The sequence below is a fragment of the Euprymna scolopes genome, chromosome 27 (genome assembly GCF_053919585.1).
Source record: "Euprymna scolopes isolate OS-2025 chromosome 27, ASM5391958v1, whole genome shotgun sequence".
In the NCBI taxonomy this organism is placed as follows: domain Eukaryota; kingdom Metazoa; phylum Mollusca; class Cephalopoda; order Sepiida; family Sepiolidae; genus Euprymna; species Euprymna scolopes.
Window position 1 is genome coordinate 101,210,698 of NC_136508.1, and position 17,090 is coordinate 101,227,787.

A 17,090-nucleotide genomic window follows, 5' to 3' on the forward strand; every position below is an offset into this window, starting at 1 on the left:
AATGTTCTCCATAAATTTTCAATTGGATTAAGGTCTGGGCTTTGTGATGGCCACTCCAAAACATTAATATGATTGTCCTCAAGCCATTTCTTAGTCAGTTTAGCCGAATGCTTTGCGTCATTATCTTGCATGAACCACCAACGACGACCAAGTGAGAGCTCTTTAGCAGAGTCTTTCAGGTGTTCATCCAATATTGTAACATAATCTTCCTTTTTCATGCTACCTGTGACCTTAACAAGTCGCCCTGGTCCAGATGCAGCAAAGGATCCCCAAAACATCAAACTGCCTCCACCGTGCTTCACTGTGGGTATGGTGTTCTTAGGCAGGAAAGCTTCGCCAGATTTTCTGTAAATATAAGACACTTTATTATGGCCAAATAACTCTATTTTCGTTTCGTCAGTCCATAGAATACGTTTCCAGAATGCAACATCTTTATCAATATGACGTTTTGCAAAGGCTAGCCTTGCTTTCAGGTGCATAGGCTTCAATAAGGGAGTCTTTCTCGGACGACATGCTTTTAAACCAGCTCTCTTCCAAACTCTACCAACTGTATGTCGAGATACATTCACTCCAGAGGTGCTCTGTTCATCAACAATCTCCCCAACAGAGATCCTTGGGTTTTGTTTTACTTGTCGAACAATTTTCCGTTCATCTCTTGGGGAAAGAATCCTTTTTCTCCCTCTACCCTCTAAACTCATAACGTAACCTTGCGATTTGAACTTGTTTATTATGGCTCTAACAGTGGAGTTGGGAAGGTTTAGCTTCTTTGAAATCTTATCATAGCCCTCCCCATTGGTATGGCATGCTACAACAAGCTTTCTGACGTCTTCGCTGTTCCTTAGTTTTAACCATGGCGATTGAAAATTATAATTTAGTCACTTATAATAGTTTAAATAAATCGCTATCTAAAAATTATCTGAAAAAAATTATTCACTGAATTAGCGTTAAACAAGCATAATATGGCTATAAAAAAGTTCAGAAAGCACGTAAACCGGAAATTGATTGATATTATACTGATACTAAAAGAAAAACAAAGCCGTGCCAATAATTTTGAACAAGGGTTTTTTGCATTTATGTTTGTTGTTTCTTTGTTATTTATTTTTTCTAAAATCTGATTGCTGCATCGGAAAGGCCAGTTAAAAATACATAATATACTTTGTTATTTTCTTTAATTTAATCCCTTTTTTAGAATTTATTAGACAAAATTTAACTTTTATTTTACCGTGCCAATAAATATGATCATCACTGTATATATATATATATATATATATATATATATATATATATATATATATATATATATATATATATATATGGGCTGCGACGTTGTTTGGCTGTGGAATTTATATATATATATATATATATATATATATATATATATATATATATATATATATATACTAGCTGCACCCTGCAACGCGTTGCTGTGGCTCAATTTGGTGTAATGGAGAATTCTAATGAAAAGAGAAAATGCACATTTCTTATATTCTTAGAACAGCAATCCACTCCAAAAAGTAAAAAAAAAAAAAAAGCGAAAATGAAAAAAAATGTTACTATTGTAGAAATGGATCCTGATGTTCAGGATTACCGTCAATCAGGGCTTGGGCTCGCCCAACAATCAGTGGATAAAACTGAACGTAGCAAAAATGTTGAAGCGCTAAATGTTTTTTTCTTTTGTGTTTTTTTCTGTATACAAAAATGTGAGTTAGTAATTGATATTTGAGTGATGGGGGAGTGTTACTATACACAGATTCGAAAAAAGTTGTAAAAAACAAATAAATGAAAGGTAAGGTAAGTTATATTTCTACCTAACTGGATAATTGTTTAGTGTTTTAATGTAATGTAAAATGTTTAATCGGCTTGAAAAACAGAAATTCTTGCAGACTCTGTTGATTAAGTTAAGTTTGGGAAAGTAAGCTGAAAACTAAAAACTATAAAATGCAGTGTCAAAAACCCACCGAATATATGTTACTATGGCATAGGCTGACATAATCGGTGGGTTTGTAACAGTGTTTTGTATAGTTTTTTTAGTTTTAACTCACTTTCTCAAACTTAACGTAATCCACAGTGCCCGCCACCATTTGTATCTTTCAAATACACCGATAAAAAGTTTTTCAGGCCGACTAAACGTAACATTAAATGAAAAGGGTTTGTATTACTAAACACAGATACATAGAAGTTGTCAAAAATAAATATATAACAAATAAATGTTATCAAAGGCAAGAAAAGTTAATGTTCTACCTAACTGGATAAGATTGTAGTGTTTTTATGTAATGTATAATGTTTAATCATGCAGTGTTTATGGGTATATTTGAAAAATACAAATGGCGCCAGACTGTATCAGACACATTAAGTTTGGGGATATTTTGGGGAATTGAGTTTAAACTAAAAAAAACTATACAAAATACTGTTAGGAACTCACTCAATATATGTTACTGTGACGTAGGCTGACATATAATCAGTGGTTTAAAACCTTTGCTCGATAGAGGTGACGACTTTTAAGAGTCCCTTTTAATGATTACCTGGTTTGAGGATAGTTGTACAACTAAATGGCAAATCTGCTCCAAAAATCGGGCATTATTTTACTTAAAGGCCCGTCTCATGTTCCTATATAACAAAATATTTTATTGTAGATTTCGGGGTACTAAAAACGAATCTGCAAAACGTTTCCGTCGCAAAAAGAAAGTTTTCATGATATGAAGAAATTAGTTTTTCGAAAAGTGGGTGACCACTTTTCAATGTAAATTTAACTTAGAATGAGCACCCACATTCTGACTGATCTTTTTTGTTTGATTTCTTTTGCATTTTGCAATTTAAACAGGTAATTTTAAAGGATTTTCCAAGGGTAAAAAGAAAGTCCCCCTCCCAAAGAAAAATTGTAGCCACAAAGCGGGTGATCATTTTACGTTAAATTATTATGGAAAAGTGATCCTCCACTTTTTTAAACTAACATTTCTTCATATCTTGGAAACTACTCGTTTGCCTTAATTATAACCGTTATTTTCGTTTTCAGCGACCCCTAAAACCTATAAGAGTGGTAATTGTAAAGAAATTGTCGAGGGTGGAGTAATTCTTCATATTTACCCACCCCCACCCCAATAGGATAAGAAATGAAAAATTAGACAAATTTATTTTAGGTAGGTTTCGCAAGGAAAGCCTTTAAAAATAAAAAAATAAGATAAACAAATGATGCTAAATGGGTGCTTATTTTAAGTTAAATTTATATGGAAAAGTGATCGCCTACTTTTCGAAAAAGTAATTTCTTCATATCATAAAAACAATATTTTGCGACGGAAACAGTTTGTAGATTCGTTTTCAGCACACCGAAATCTACAAAAACATTTTTTGTTATATCCAAACGTGAGACGCACGCATGGAAAATTTTATCAAAAATCCGGGAGAAAATAGTGGGTTTGTATTACTGTACACATAGATTCGAAAACGTTGTCAAAAAACAAATATATAACAAATAAATGTTATCAAAGGCAAGATAAGTTACTGTTCTACCAAACTGGATATATTTTTCGTGTTTTTATTCAATGTAACATATTTATTCAGCTCGAAAAACATGCAGTGTTTACCGATGTATTGGAAAATTCAAGATGGCGTCTGATTCTCTCTTTAACACGGTAAGTTTGGGAAAAGGTGTTATAAATAAAAAAAAACTATACAAAATACTATTAAAACCCCGCCGAATATATTTAAACCTATGTCACGGTAACATATATTGAGCGAGTTTTTAACATTATTTAAGTCCAAGACTCGAGTTTCGCCCTCATTTAGGCTCATTAGTTAGACACATCCGAACTCAGGATTCCAAACCCGAGCATCTACCATGCAAGACTACCACTCTACCAAATGAGCAAACGCCCTGCAGACAAGAATTTCTATTAACCAACACAGATCAAGCAAACCACGTCGAAATCCGACTGTGAAATGAACCTACTTCGTCTCAACAAGGGACGCGGTCATCCAACCAGCCAATAACCCCAAGCCGATGTCTCACAAGTAGGAGTTTTAACTCGAAAGGACGATGCCATCCAGCAATGCTAACCAAGCGAGCAACTCATGATAGGAGTTTCAGAATGTGGGAGATTGTATATAATAAATTCCACAGCCACACAACGTCGCAGCTTACAAGATCCATGACAGTCAAAAACCGGAAGTCCAAAACTCGAGTTTCGCCCTCATTTGGGCTCATCAGTTAGACACATCCGAACTAAGGATTCGAAACCCGAGCCTCTTGCATGCAAGGCAAGCACTCTACTCTTTGTCAGAATCGAAAGACGTTTAAAAAACGATTGTATATTCGTATTGACTTTCTTAAGCTACAAAACTTAAAATATAACATCCTCCTTTATGTACTTACATATTCCACTGCGTTTCATGACTTATTTAAAAATTATTATTGAATTTCAAGTTATAATAAAGGTCGAAGGCTTCACCCTTCAGGTACATCCGCATTTATATCATCTTGGTTGACGTACGGCCATCGAGGATAACCTGGACTCTATTTAACTTAAGAAGGATGTAATTGTGTTAGGTACAATATAATATCGGGATACGGCATGAAAATTAGTGAAAAATACAGTACACTATATAATATACATGCATATAATCAAATAACATTATGAATACAACTGTAATAGCCTAGCGCCACTGTATCCCTGGTGTTCTACTGTATTCGCCTAGTAATACCATACACCCATCTATTGACCTCGAAATGAATTATCGCAATTAATGCCAACATCATATTTGTGGGAACTAAAAGGCAGGTATATATGAATTAATTGGATTTAATTATTGAGATTAGTTTTATTTATTAATTTTTATTTATTGCGGACTATTATGTTCATCTTTTCTTAGTTGTGTTAGGACGTTTCGGCCAACTATTCCTTTGGTATTCGTTGGGTGGAAATACCGACGGGATAGTAACGCTGAATCTCCTGACTGCATCCTCTGCCATTACTGCCTTTCGTAGTTGTTGTCGTCTCACCACGTTTTGGCCAAGTAAGCGTTGTGAATCAACAAAAAAAAAGAAGAGGATAATAGTCCGCAATAAGTGAAATTAATAAATAATAAAAATACCGTGAATTTTCAAGTTCATGAATGCATGAATTCAATCTTCATAATAATGAAATTCAAATGTTTTCAATTAAATTTTAATCAACTTTTATTCATGCTGTCGTAATAAATAATCAGGAGACATAATTTCGGGATGGATCCGTGTATTTCTAAAATATAAACATTAATCTTTAAATATTTTAAATAATATACATTCCTGGGTTCATTGATGACTCATATATGTTGGATCAAATTCAATGCATATGTGACATATATGAATTCCGAAATCGTCAATTCCGTCAATATCGTGATCCCAAGACATGTTAAGCTACTGAAAAGAACTTGAAATTTGATAATATTAATACAAATTACTATCAAAGATGCCGTTTATAAAATACGATTCGGTGATGCAATTAAGCTATCTCTTTATCTTAGCCCGAGAACTACAAGCATATGTCAATAATGTTTAATACCAACTGCTAATAATCGAACAAAACTGGATTTATTATGCATGTAAACCGCCAACCTTTGCTTTACCCACGTTACACTAAATTGGATAAAATATCGATTTATATATTTACATTGTTATTGAGAATTTAGTTTCGTAGGATTTAAGCCGTATACACTAATATATAAACACGCACATATTTATTTTCTGTGCAAAACAAAACCCTGATTTTCACTCGTTAATAACATCTCTGTCAATAGGGACAGGAGGTTGGCTTAAATTAGGAAAACATTGATAAAATTATAGATGATAGTTATTTCGTTTATTATGAAATAGCACCCGAATTTAAAAAGACTGAATTAAAAAAAAATAAGTGAGTTTAGGTAAACCATTTCTAAACTTTGATAATGCATGCGATTATTCTTTTTGTGAAACGACAACCTAATTATAACAGGGTATACACTTGGTCACCGTAAATAATATATCGTCTGCCAACTCTTACTGAAAAGGTTCTATTTTAGATATATTTTCTGGCATACAAGGTGCTTTCCATAAGTTTCCATATATTTGCATATGTGCAATTCTGTTGATAATTTACGTATGCAACTCTAGTCAACATCGAATTAATCTTCTCCGATTGCAATGCACATGTTGTATCGATTCAACAACATTTGGAAGGTCTCATACATATCCTATTGTGTAATGTTGTTTTAATAAGCCTCATAACAAACTCTTTTATCTCATTAATTTTCATATAAGGACAACATTTATGGTTTCCTTTTGCGTAGAGAATAATAAAAAATCACAGGTAGCAAGGTCCGGATATAACAGTCTTGATACAATCTTTGTTAAATAGTCTGTGACATCTTTCTAAAATAGTCTGCCAGTAGTGTTGGCAAATAACAAATAGGACCCTGAACAGAAGTGTGCGTTCTATCCCAAATATTATCAATGGACCAGAGGTCATCTCCTCAGCTTCAGACAAGCCCAAACTATTTGCAAAGAACGTTGCACCTAATTCTACCCTATGCGACGAAGGCCATCAACTCTCCATATTTCCTCCTATAACACAGAGCACGCTAGGTAACATACAGATATCCGTGCATCAGGTCGACAATCTTATCAAAAACCTTGATTCCAGCAAAAGTAGCCGGCCCTGACGGAATTACAATTTTAGTGTTAAAAATGCTTCAACCGGAACTTGCTCCCATACTTACGAAACTGTTTAAGAGCTGCTTTAAGGAGAAGTGCTTTCCGACTCCCTGGAAAACCTTATCAGTTTGCCCTGTATCTAAGAACTCAGGTGATCAGTCATATCCTTCTCAGTACAGACCAATAAGTCTCCTGTGTGTTATGAGTAAGTTGCTGGACTCCATATTAAATAGAGAAATAGTGAACCGCCTCAGCAGGAATAACCTTCTTAGTGACACACAATATTCGTTCAGTTATGCAAGATCTACCGCAGATGTGTTGACGGTTATATCTCACAGGATAAGTGAATCTCTTGACAAAGGCTTCCTTTCTAGGACAATTGCTCTTGACATATCAAAGGCCTTCGACATGGTATGACATAAGGGTCACAAGATTTCTAGCTACGGTATAACTGGAAATGTTTTCTCAATCATAAAATCATTTCTCTCAGATAGGCTCATAAGAGTAGTGGTTGATGGACAAAAATCGGAGGCCTGCAGTATTAATGCGATAGTCCCTCAAGGGTCAATCCTAGGTCCAACTCTCTTCCTGATTTACATCGATGACCGCCCAAAACGCATACTTAAATCATTCGTTGACATCTATGCTGATGACCCGACCATCTACGGAAACACATCAAAGGCGGTAAATGACAAAGCTCTCACTGATTCTCGCTCATCTGATCTCGAGCGCGTTGTTCAGTGGGTGAAGACGTGGCTGGTTACCATTAATCCATCAAAGACCAAACTCCTATCCTTACATCATCAAAGCTCTGATCCACATCTGGCATCAATTGGGGTGGATGGCTCTCGTCTGGGAGAGGCCCCGCGTTTTTACAAGCTTCTGGTCTTGACCTTTGCTCCTGATCTGAAATGGAACACGTACATCAAGTCTGTCGCCAAGGTTACTGGAAAGATGGTGGGATCCTTCTACCGCTCCAGAAGATATGTCACTACTGATGCAATACTCTATCTATATAAAAGCCAAGTACGTCCAAGAATGGAATACTGCTGCCATATCTGGGCAGAGGCTGCTAAAAACAGCCTATCCTTCCACAAAAGAGACGTTGCGAGCGTATCCTCTTTTGTATCGTTATTTCCATGGCAGGTGCTCGTCAGAACTCCAATCTCTGGTCCCCCTTCGCCAATCTTTCACGAAAAACACCCGTCTAGCTGAATCCACTGTGAAAAATTACCCCCACTCTATATCTGTGCCTAAATCAAAACGTGGATTCCATGAACAAAGCTCCTTTCTTGAACTGCACGCCTGTAGAACTCTGTTCCGTCTGCGTGCTTCCCACCTGACTACAACTTTGATATGTTCAAGTCCAACGTTAACAAATTCCTAATGAACCGCCCCTTAAGTAAACACTTCATCAAATCTCCACACTAACGTAATGTACTTGCAATAACCCTTATCCCTGAGTGGCTTCCGGGCCTTGATAAGTGGTGACGACTGTGTAAAAAAAAAGGATGGAGGACTATTGGGATAAATTTCGCGCAAATGTTTCGCATCTTCAGTTCCGTGCTGATTACTGTGTGAACAGTTCCCACACTGACATCAGACTGTGGCCTCATTATCTCTACAGACACACGACATTTCTCAGCGCTGACATAATTTATTTCAGTGCCAGTTTGGAAACTGTACACGCAATTATTCGCGAACATCCGCAGATGCGGATGATTTGAATAAATTAACCAATCCACAACTCTATTATGTCAATCCAGATGTGATAACCCGTAGTTCAGACTTTGCTCTCTATTACTTAAGAATAATACCTAGGAAATTCACTGTGACGCTCAGAGAGGAGGAATTCCATGTGGCCTAACAAATGTATGTAAAAAGATACAGGTGGATTACAGTCAACGAACATTATAGCAGAATGGACTAGAGTTTCCTGTGTGTACCATCAATACAATTGCCCATACGAAACATATCTGGGAACTTATTGAAAACATCACATATATACCAATGATGAACTTGTTTATAATAGAATTTCGATCACCAATCAAGCAGATGGAATAGTGGCATTTGCAACGTACCTAATGTGCCATTGAATTCATTATCAGAAGGAAGAAAGCACAACAAAGTGACGCTGAAATGAAACTCACGAATAAAATTTCAAAGATAATTGTTTAATTATTTCTTGATAACATTTTTTATTTTCCAATTTTTTCGTAAAACATTTAAGATAGCAGAACACAGAACTCTCGTTTCTTTTATCCAATAATTTCGATAACAATTTAGTTTGATAAAAAAAACAACCCCCAAGTGTTTGAACCGACTACAAAATTATTATCTTTAAAAACCATTCAGTAATATTTTTTTTAGAATTTATTATTTAACAACTTGTTTATTAGAGGGAAACAGTCGTAAACTTAAATACAGGTGGACCCATTAGACTCTTTACGTTTTTGAGATAGCGGATAAATCATCTGTATTGGATTAATCATTCTGACTACTGTTTTCACTTTTTTCATTTTAGCAACCTTCTTGTCGATGTAACTTTCGACCTTCTTCAGATGTATCTTATCGAATTTCGGAATTTTTGAATCGGAAAAAAACAATCACTAAATATAAAATACGTGGTGGTAATTTATATACATCTGCAGGTTGAAACTTCAATTTTCACTGAAAATGTCACTCAAATATAATTTCAATTTTTTAAAGACTTATTCCACGTCCTGGCTGACGAAATGGAGCATACAACCTCTGTCTACTAAATACAGTGGTTTCTATAATATTTCCGTGCAGATTTCCGATTTCAATAAAAGCATTTCCGATTTCGGCCACATAAGCCTGAAGACAATCGGATGCTCCATAGATCGAAACGTTTTGAGCCAAACATTCACGAACAGAACAATAGCGAGGATAATCGTATTAAAACGTGCACTATATTACGAAATATTCCTAGTATTTCCTGCAAGTATTAGTCATCCAGATCTGATTCAGTTCTTTACTTTTCTGAAAATGGGAGAATAGTATTTCTGGTTCATACAGTTAAACTATGACACAGAACGGGTTTTAATTGACTGGTACACCCTAATTAACCTGATTACCGGCGAAGCTGTTTAATTATCCTACCATGCCGAAAATACCTCTTTGGATTGATTTATGTAGGAAGTTCTGGGAAAATATCTTTGCTCTTGCTAGGTTTAATTTTAAGGTATAAAAGGAAAAATGTTATATAAAGTAGGTGTAGCACAGCGAGTATTAAGGATGTTTAACCATGTAGATGGGTCGTATGACTAGCACTGTCGGCATATCAGTAATTATTTTTCTTTGGGACAATGTTCTATCTTAAAAAGTGCGAAACAAGTTGCGCTCCCTTGTAGTTGTTACTTCGCATTTTAAAAAATAAAGAAGAGGATTTGCTAGCCTATATCTACTGCTACGGTATATTTCTGATTGAACAAATGGTTATAGCTTATAAATCCCCATGAACCAGTTGCTATAAGACTTATGAAATGACTGTCCGATTTTTATCACTTCAAGTCAGAAGGAACACAGATCAGCAGGAATTACTTAAATCTTATTTCACAGCTGTTGGTTTTCAAAAATGCTACCTAAACTTGGGAACAATTAAGAAGAATGATATGAAATAAAATGTGTTAAACTTGATACAATGCCGCGAAAACGGATGGAATACTTCAGACTACTGTTGGACTATCTTGCATTCGTCAAGAATCAGCTTTTGAGTGGCTTACAAAAGTCAAGGAGGGGGATGAGTGTGAGGGATGATGAGAATTGTAGGACGAGTAAAAAAGTCATAACACCAGGGTTGATTGGATAAATATAGTATTTTATGGGTAAGGACCGTTTGAGGAAAATGTGGAAACTTTACACACAATAATTCTCGAGGAACTAAAGATGCGGAAAATTTGTGCGAAGTTTGTCTCAATGTTCCATTCAACAACTCTATCGTTGTCGCATCCTATTTGACCAAGATGGGCATCAAGAAAGTGTGTCACCATTGCTATAATCCAGAAGTTGCTTACTACACATTTTTCTTTTTTTATTTAGCTCACGGAAAACATTAGAGATTGACTTTATCAAACAATTGAGAGGGTGAAAGAGGCAAGCTGACAATAGGATAACAATAGTGTATTCCAGAAGTTGTTGGAAGGGTATACAAGGTAATTGCCGCAAGAGATTATTTAATAGGACTAGATTTTATATTTTTACTATCAGTAAAAGTGCCCTGAAGAATTAAAATCTGGAAAATTATTGAAGGTATCCCTACATTGGATATAGAAAAAGTATTTTACTTAATGTGGAAATAAGGAAGTGCTATTCTGGTCTACAGTTGGGAACCTCCTACAAATTACCGTTTTTTTATAATATTTTTGCATTCCTGGACTACTGTGTTTATCTTAGTAAATATTTTCAAATCGTGGACGAATTACTTGATTCCATTCGTTGTATCCTTAATACTCATGCTTTAAGTGCGCCGGTTCCCCGAGCCTCTTTTTCATTCACCTCTGCGAGTTTTTTTTTTTAAGTTTTCCATTTTTCATTTTCTTCCCTTCCTGCTCTTTCTTTAAAGAAGAACTTAGCCATTTAAGGCATTCAAAATAAAAAAAACGAAAAGAAAAAAATATTGCTGTCCTTCGAGATCTTTGGCTTCTCACGCGATCTCGAAGTAGCCTCCTGTTCGATTCTGCCTTTCTTCCTTTTCTACCGCGGAATTTGAAACGATCCGAGGGGTGTGCCATAAATAATGCCCCTGACCCACTTCCCATAGTTGTAGAGCAACGAAACTTGGCACAGTTATTAGTCTTTCTCTACATAGGAACCACCCAGAGTAATGCATGTCTTCCTTCGTTTGGTGCAGCTCTGGAGAATGCTTTTGTAATACAACCCAGGGTGATCCTCCAACCACGACGTGATTAAGAAATCAAGGCTGCATAATATGAGAAACGCTTTCCTTTCAAAAACAATTTCATCGCTGGGAAGATGTGAAAGTCAGAGGGTGCAAGTTCAGAAGAGTAGAGAGGATGGGGGAAATTTTCATAACCACACGCCTGTGCTTCTGATCTTGCGATATGCGAGTTGTGGACCGGGGCGTTGTCCTGCAGGAGGAGGGTACATGTTTGAATTCACGATGCCAGCGTTTTACAAGGTCATATGATGGGACATTATTACCATCAGTTTCTTTCATTTCATCAATGGTCTCCTGTGGTGTGCGTCCTTTCAAATGCAAAAACCGGATCACTGCTCGACATTCAACAGGCTCCATTTCACGCTTGACTCAGTTCAAACACCTTTAAAACAGAAACCACAATTAGTTCAGAGCTGTAATTTGCCACATAACCTGTAGAGATATAAATCATTGCACATCCAAAATTTCAGCTAGATCAGACAACTGGAAGTGGGTCAGGGACATTACTAATTGCACGCCCCTCGTAGGCACGGCCTTTCTTGACTCCCCGAACTGGGCTACCCCTCGTTCTTAGCCATGACGTACGTTAGAATATCCCTTTATTCCTCGCTTTGTGCTCTTTTATCGGCTTTCCCTTCCTGTCACCGCTATGAAAACACGTGAATTTTTTTTAATGTTTATTTAATCCAGTGTTTAAGTTCTATATACAATTTTGAGAAATTCTAATTTATTCTCTCCTTCTTCGCTCGCACAAAACTTATATATTTTCTCAGACTTTTATTTCTTACATTTATTTTGTTGCCGCTTGTGCAGTTTATGCGCACGGTCTAAAATAACAACCTCCGGAGAAAAAAGAGACATAACTGCTCTGTTCTTTCAACTAACAATTTAATGAAAGAGAAAACGACATTGTTTAACTTCTCCGGACTTTCACCTATCAGTTGATTGAAGGGGAGAAAAGATATCCTAGAATTGATTAATTCGGAATCCTATCCAAAATACAATTTATTTTCATTTATTATTTCTTTCTATATAATTAGTTTTTCTCCTGTTAATTTTTTTTTGTTTCATTCTTGTTTTAGATTTTTTTACCAAAGTAATAAAACGTTTTCAACGTAATAGTTATTTTCGTTGTGTTAATTCGAGTTTTCCTGTCTGCCCAACACACGCTTTCTGAAGTTTGACTGCTAGAAAGTATTTTAGGAATAACTGCCGCGAGTCAGGTACACCATTCAATAGTCCATGAAAATTTTTGAACTGAAGAGAAATAATCCCGAGTTCCACAGAAATATGTTTGTGCCAGGCATGATAAATTTATAGAACGTTCTAAGTTACATAGACCATTGTGACGATTATGCTTCCAGTGAAAACTACTGTTTCTTGAATAATGGAGATATAAGGGAAGTGTTCCCTGACACTGCTATGTCTAGCTGGTGAAAAATTGTTTAAAATTATTTATATTTAATCATTTTCTTTACTATCGTATAATTTTGCTAAACGGTTTAAAAGTCGTAGTCGGTCACAAAAAATATTTTAAGTGTGTTTAAGACAAAATGAATAATCCCGTTGACACATCGATTTCTGCTAAATACCTTAAGCTGAACAGCGTTTAACCTGTTAGTATTAAAAAAGTAAGCGGAATCGGGAATCGAAAAAATCGGAACGTTTTGGGGTATCGGAATCGGTATCGAAATCTGAAAAATCCGTGCATATCTTTCGATGCCTATAACGCATCTTTTAATCGGCTTTTTTATTTGATTTTATTTCTACACCTAACAGTAATACGTGGATTCACAGATGTTTGACCAAAAACACTTATGGTAAACAAAAGAATCCTCAAGTCTAATTCTTACTTATTTTTAAAGAATATATTTTGAATCGCATTGTGCATTCATTTAACTGACCTATTTAATATTTAGATTTCTAAAAGAATGGAAAAACGACTCTTTTTCTGACATAAATAATATTTATCTATTCCTAATAGAATTAACAATAGACTTACTTTCTAACATTCCATTTTTCATTATCTTTAACACTTGCCATCAGGGTTCGAGTCTAACCTTATCTCAAGATCATTTTCCCTTATCTAGTATGTCCTCTTACTTAAATGAGAAGGGGCAACATATTCATGTAATAATATCAGGAGTAAGAGTAAACAAAATATTTGATAAATAACGGCCGTCGGATGTCTATTGAGGCAACACGTGCACAGTCTGATGTCAGTGTGGGAACTACCAATTATTCACGTGGAACTGAAGATTCGGAAGGTTTGGCTATCTCTAAAACCTTAGTAAGAGTTTTTGACAAATTTCACATCAGTAGAAATCTGTTATGCGTTAACACCTAATAGTACTATATTATAGGGTTTGTGTAACAGATAGCGCCTGCGCTTTTATTCGAGCGTCAAGTATGAGAATCCTAAGGCTGCTCCATCTTTGTTAGAAACTATTAAATCAAGATGTGCATCAATGCAGTTCATCACATTTCCTATAGTCGAAACATTGCTTTGTGTGTCTTTTGGTTATTCCCTTAGCTCACTGGAAAACAATAGAGGATGTCGTCATTAGAAAAATGTCGTCATAAGAAAAAGGAGGCTGCAACGATAGTCTGTGACACACGCACACAAAAGGGTTTTGTTGAAGCTTTCTAAAATATTATGGAACAGTCAAGAACAAGTCTAGTATTTCTTAAATAAGTATATTACCTTAACCAATAACATGATATATTTTCTTTCTATTAACACTCGATAAAAAACAGACCTATGAATATTTTTTTATACTTCTGATATCAAATTCAACTTTTACAAGTGTGCCGGTGGCAGTTTATATTTCATCGTCCCGTGCTAAAACGAAAGTTGTAATATAAAAAAACGTGATATGACGATTTGTCATTCGTATTCTTTTCATTCTTCGGACTACTTTTTAAATGTGGGTGTCATTGTCACAACGTTTCGATCAATGTTACTTGCGACGCGTTTACATGTGTATTTTTAGAACGTTTAAGCCGATGTACACTTTGACCTTCGCCAAAACTTCTGTCCTACTGATAATACGAATAACTTGTATAATATTTGCGTTCTATGGATATTCGTCGTATATGGCCGACTCACCGTTAGCTCACCAAAGTTAAGCGAAGCAGATCCCGGTAATACTTGACATAAAATAATCGAATTATGTCTAATTTTCACAACTAACAATTACAACGCTTTTGTCCAGATGTGAACTGTGCAGTAATTTATCCTTAACCTCGACTGACCTTCTCGTCTTCATTAGTGGTAACTCCTCTATAAAAAAACAAATGTTATATGTGCTCTGAAGGCTGCCGTTTGATGGAAACGACTAGATTATTTTTTTTTGCGAGAGACAGGTTGTAATTAAATAAAACAACGCTTTCACGATCCTGAGAGTTTTAAAAAACATCCATATTTATCGTCAACTGCTTTAAAAAATGTACTCCAAATATAATCATTGCAGCTTTTTTTAAACAGCAACATTATTGTGTATATGTTTTGTTTTTGTTTACAGGAAATTCTCGTATATATTCAATGGGGTGGCTATCTCTAAAACCTTAGTAAGGGTTTTTGACAAATTTCACATCAGTAGAAAGCTGTTATGCGTTAACACCTATTAGTACTATATTATAGTTTTTGTGTAACAGATAGCGCCTGCACTTTTAATCGAGTGTCAAGTATGAGAAATTATCGAGAAAATATTCCTCCCAAAGGCGATCAGCCTGGTTTTGTTGTTGTGGGAGGCCATGTTAGTGATGTTCTCAACGGACGACCAAATAAAATAGTCCAACGGGTTCAGGTCGGGGAGAAAGGGGCAGAGAAATTAGGGTGCAAAATCGTACCACTCCTTCTGAAGACAGGCCTCGATCGCTTTGGATTTGTAGGCCAGCGCTGAGTGCAGATGTCACACACAGGGTGGGCCTGCCACCAGCTAGCTGATTGCAACAGTGGACCTCCACACTCTTCAGATCGTCCAGGTATACTTTTCTGTCCATTTTCAAACCGACTTCGAAAATGTGAGGATATATTATATAAACCTTAGTTGAAACAATTCCAAACGCAATAGCAGTTGCTGAAAACTTTGTTCAGCTGTGACCTTAAGTGTGAAGAAAACCTAATGTGCAGGGTACAGGGAATGGTCTGTTTTCATGTCTTGAAGCGGTAGAGATCATGAGTTGTACAGCGGCACATCGCTGACCTCGCTCGTTGAACATTGTTTAATTTTTAGACATTATAGAAGGTTCGTATCGCTCTTAGGATTTGTACACAAACAGACTCTAGTAGATACTGTGCATGATAAAATTAAGTAAACGTGTTTTCATAAAAGGAAAATGGTTCCATATCGTATCTTCTAGGACGAGAATTTTATCGCTCCACCCTTTAAAATTCTGGAAAAGAAAGTGGGATAAGATGCACAAACGATTAATAAAACTAAATTAACAATTTCTCATAACTTATATGAACACAGAAAAGATCACTATTGATATACTCGACTTTCATTTTCCTAATGAAATGCTAAACAGTTGAAATAGATATTTCCAATGTTGTATCATTTCGTCGTCGTTTAAACACGTCTCATATTCATGAATGAATTGGAGCTTTAAGAACGAGAATTGCGTCGACTAAAGTATCACGATCAGAAAGAGTTATGATAATACGCCCATTACGAGCTAAATTACATGAAAAGCACAGAAAATATAAAGCCTTGCATGTATAATTATTAACGATATTGATCGGGTTTGAAAGATGAATTGATCCGAGTCTCCAGTTTTCCTTTCATCCTGCATCGAATAAAATTATAGTTCAACAACAGAACGCAGGAAAAATCAAAGATCGACATATCAAACCGAACCAGAATAGCATTTCAACGACTTTATATATATATATATATATATATATATATATATATATATATATATATATATATATATATAATGGGGGGTCACCAAAAATGTGTACTTTCTAACATTATTATATATTTTGATTTTTCTATTGAAAATTGTGTTTAGATCATTGTAGTAATGTTTTTAAATCATTGAAATCGTTTTTAAAGCGTTTCAGAGTTTCTGTGAAGCGTTCTCTTCAGAAACTATTTAAAATGTTTAAGATGTATTCAAGATGTGTTAAAAATGTAATAGAAAATTTTCGTAGTTCATTTGAAATGTTTCCGAGAGGTGGAAATATGTGTAAATGATTCTACTTTTCATTCGTATGTTCAATTTTTATTACTGGTTCATTGGGCTGGACTGTGGTCACTGGTGTCTTATCTCTCTCTCTCTCTCTCTCTCTCTCTTTCTATTTATCTTTCTTTGTTTTTTTCTCATTCTTTTTCCTTTTTTTACTCTTAGTTGAGTGGCGGTGAGGTGGCCATTGATACTTGGTCAACTGGTTGCATAGGGTAGGATATGTGTGCATGTGTGTGTTTTCTTTTATTGGGTTGAAGAATGTACGTTCTGTTTTATAGTATTATAAACTTATTTGCTTTCCGACGAAGG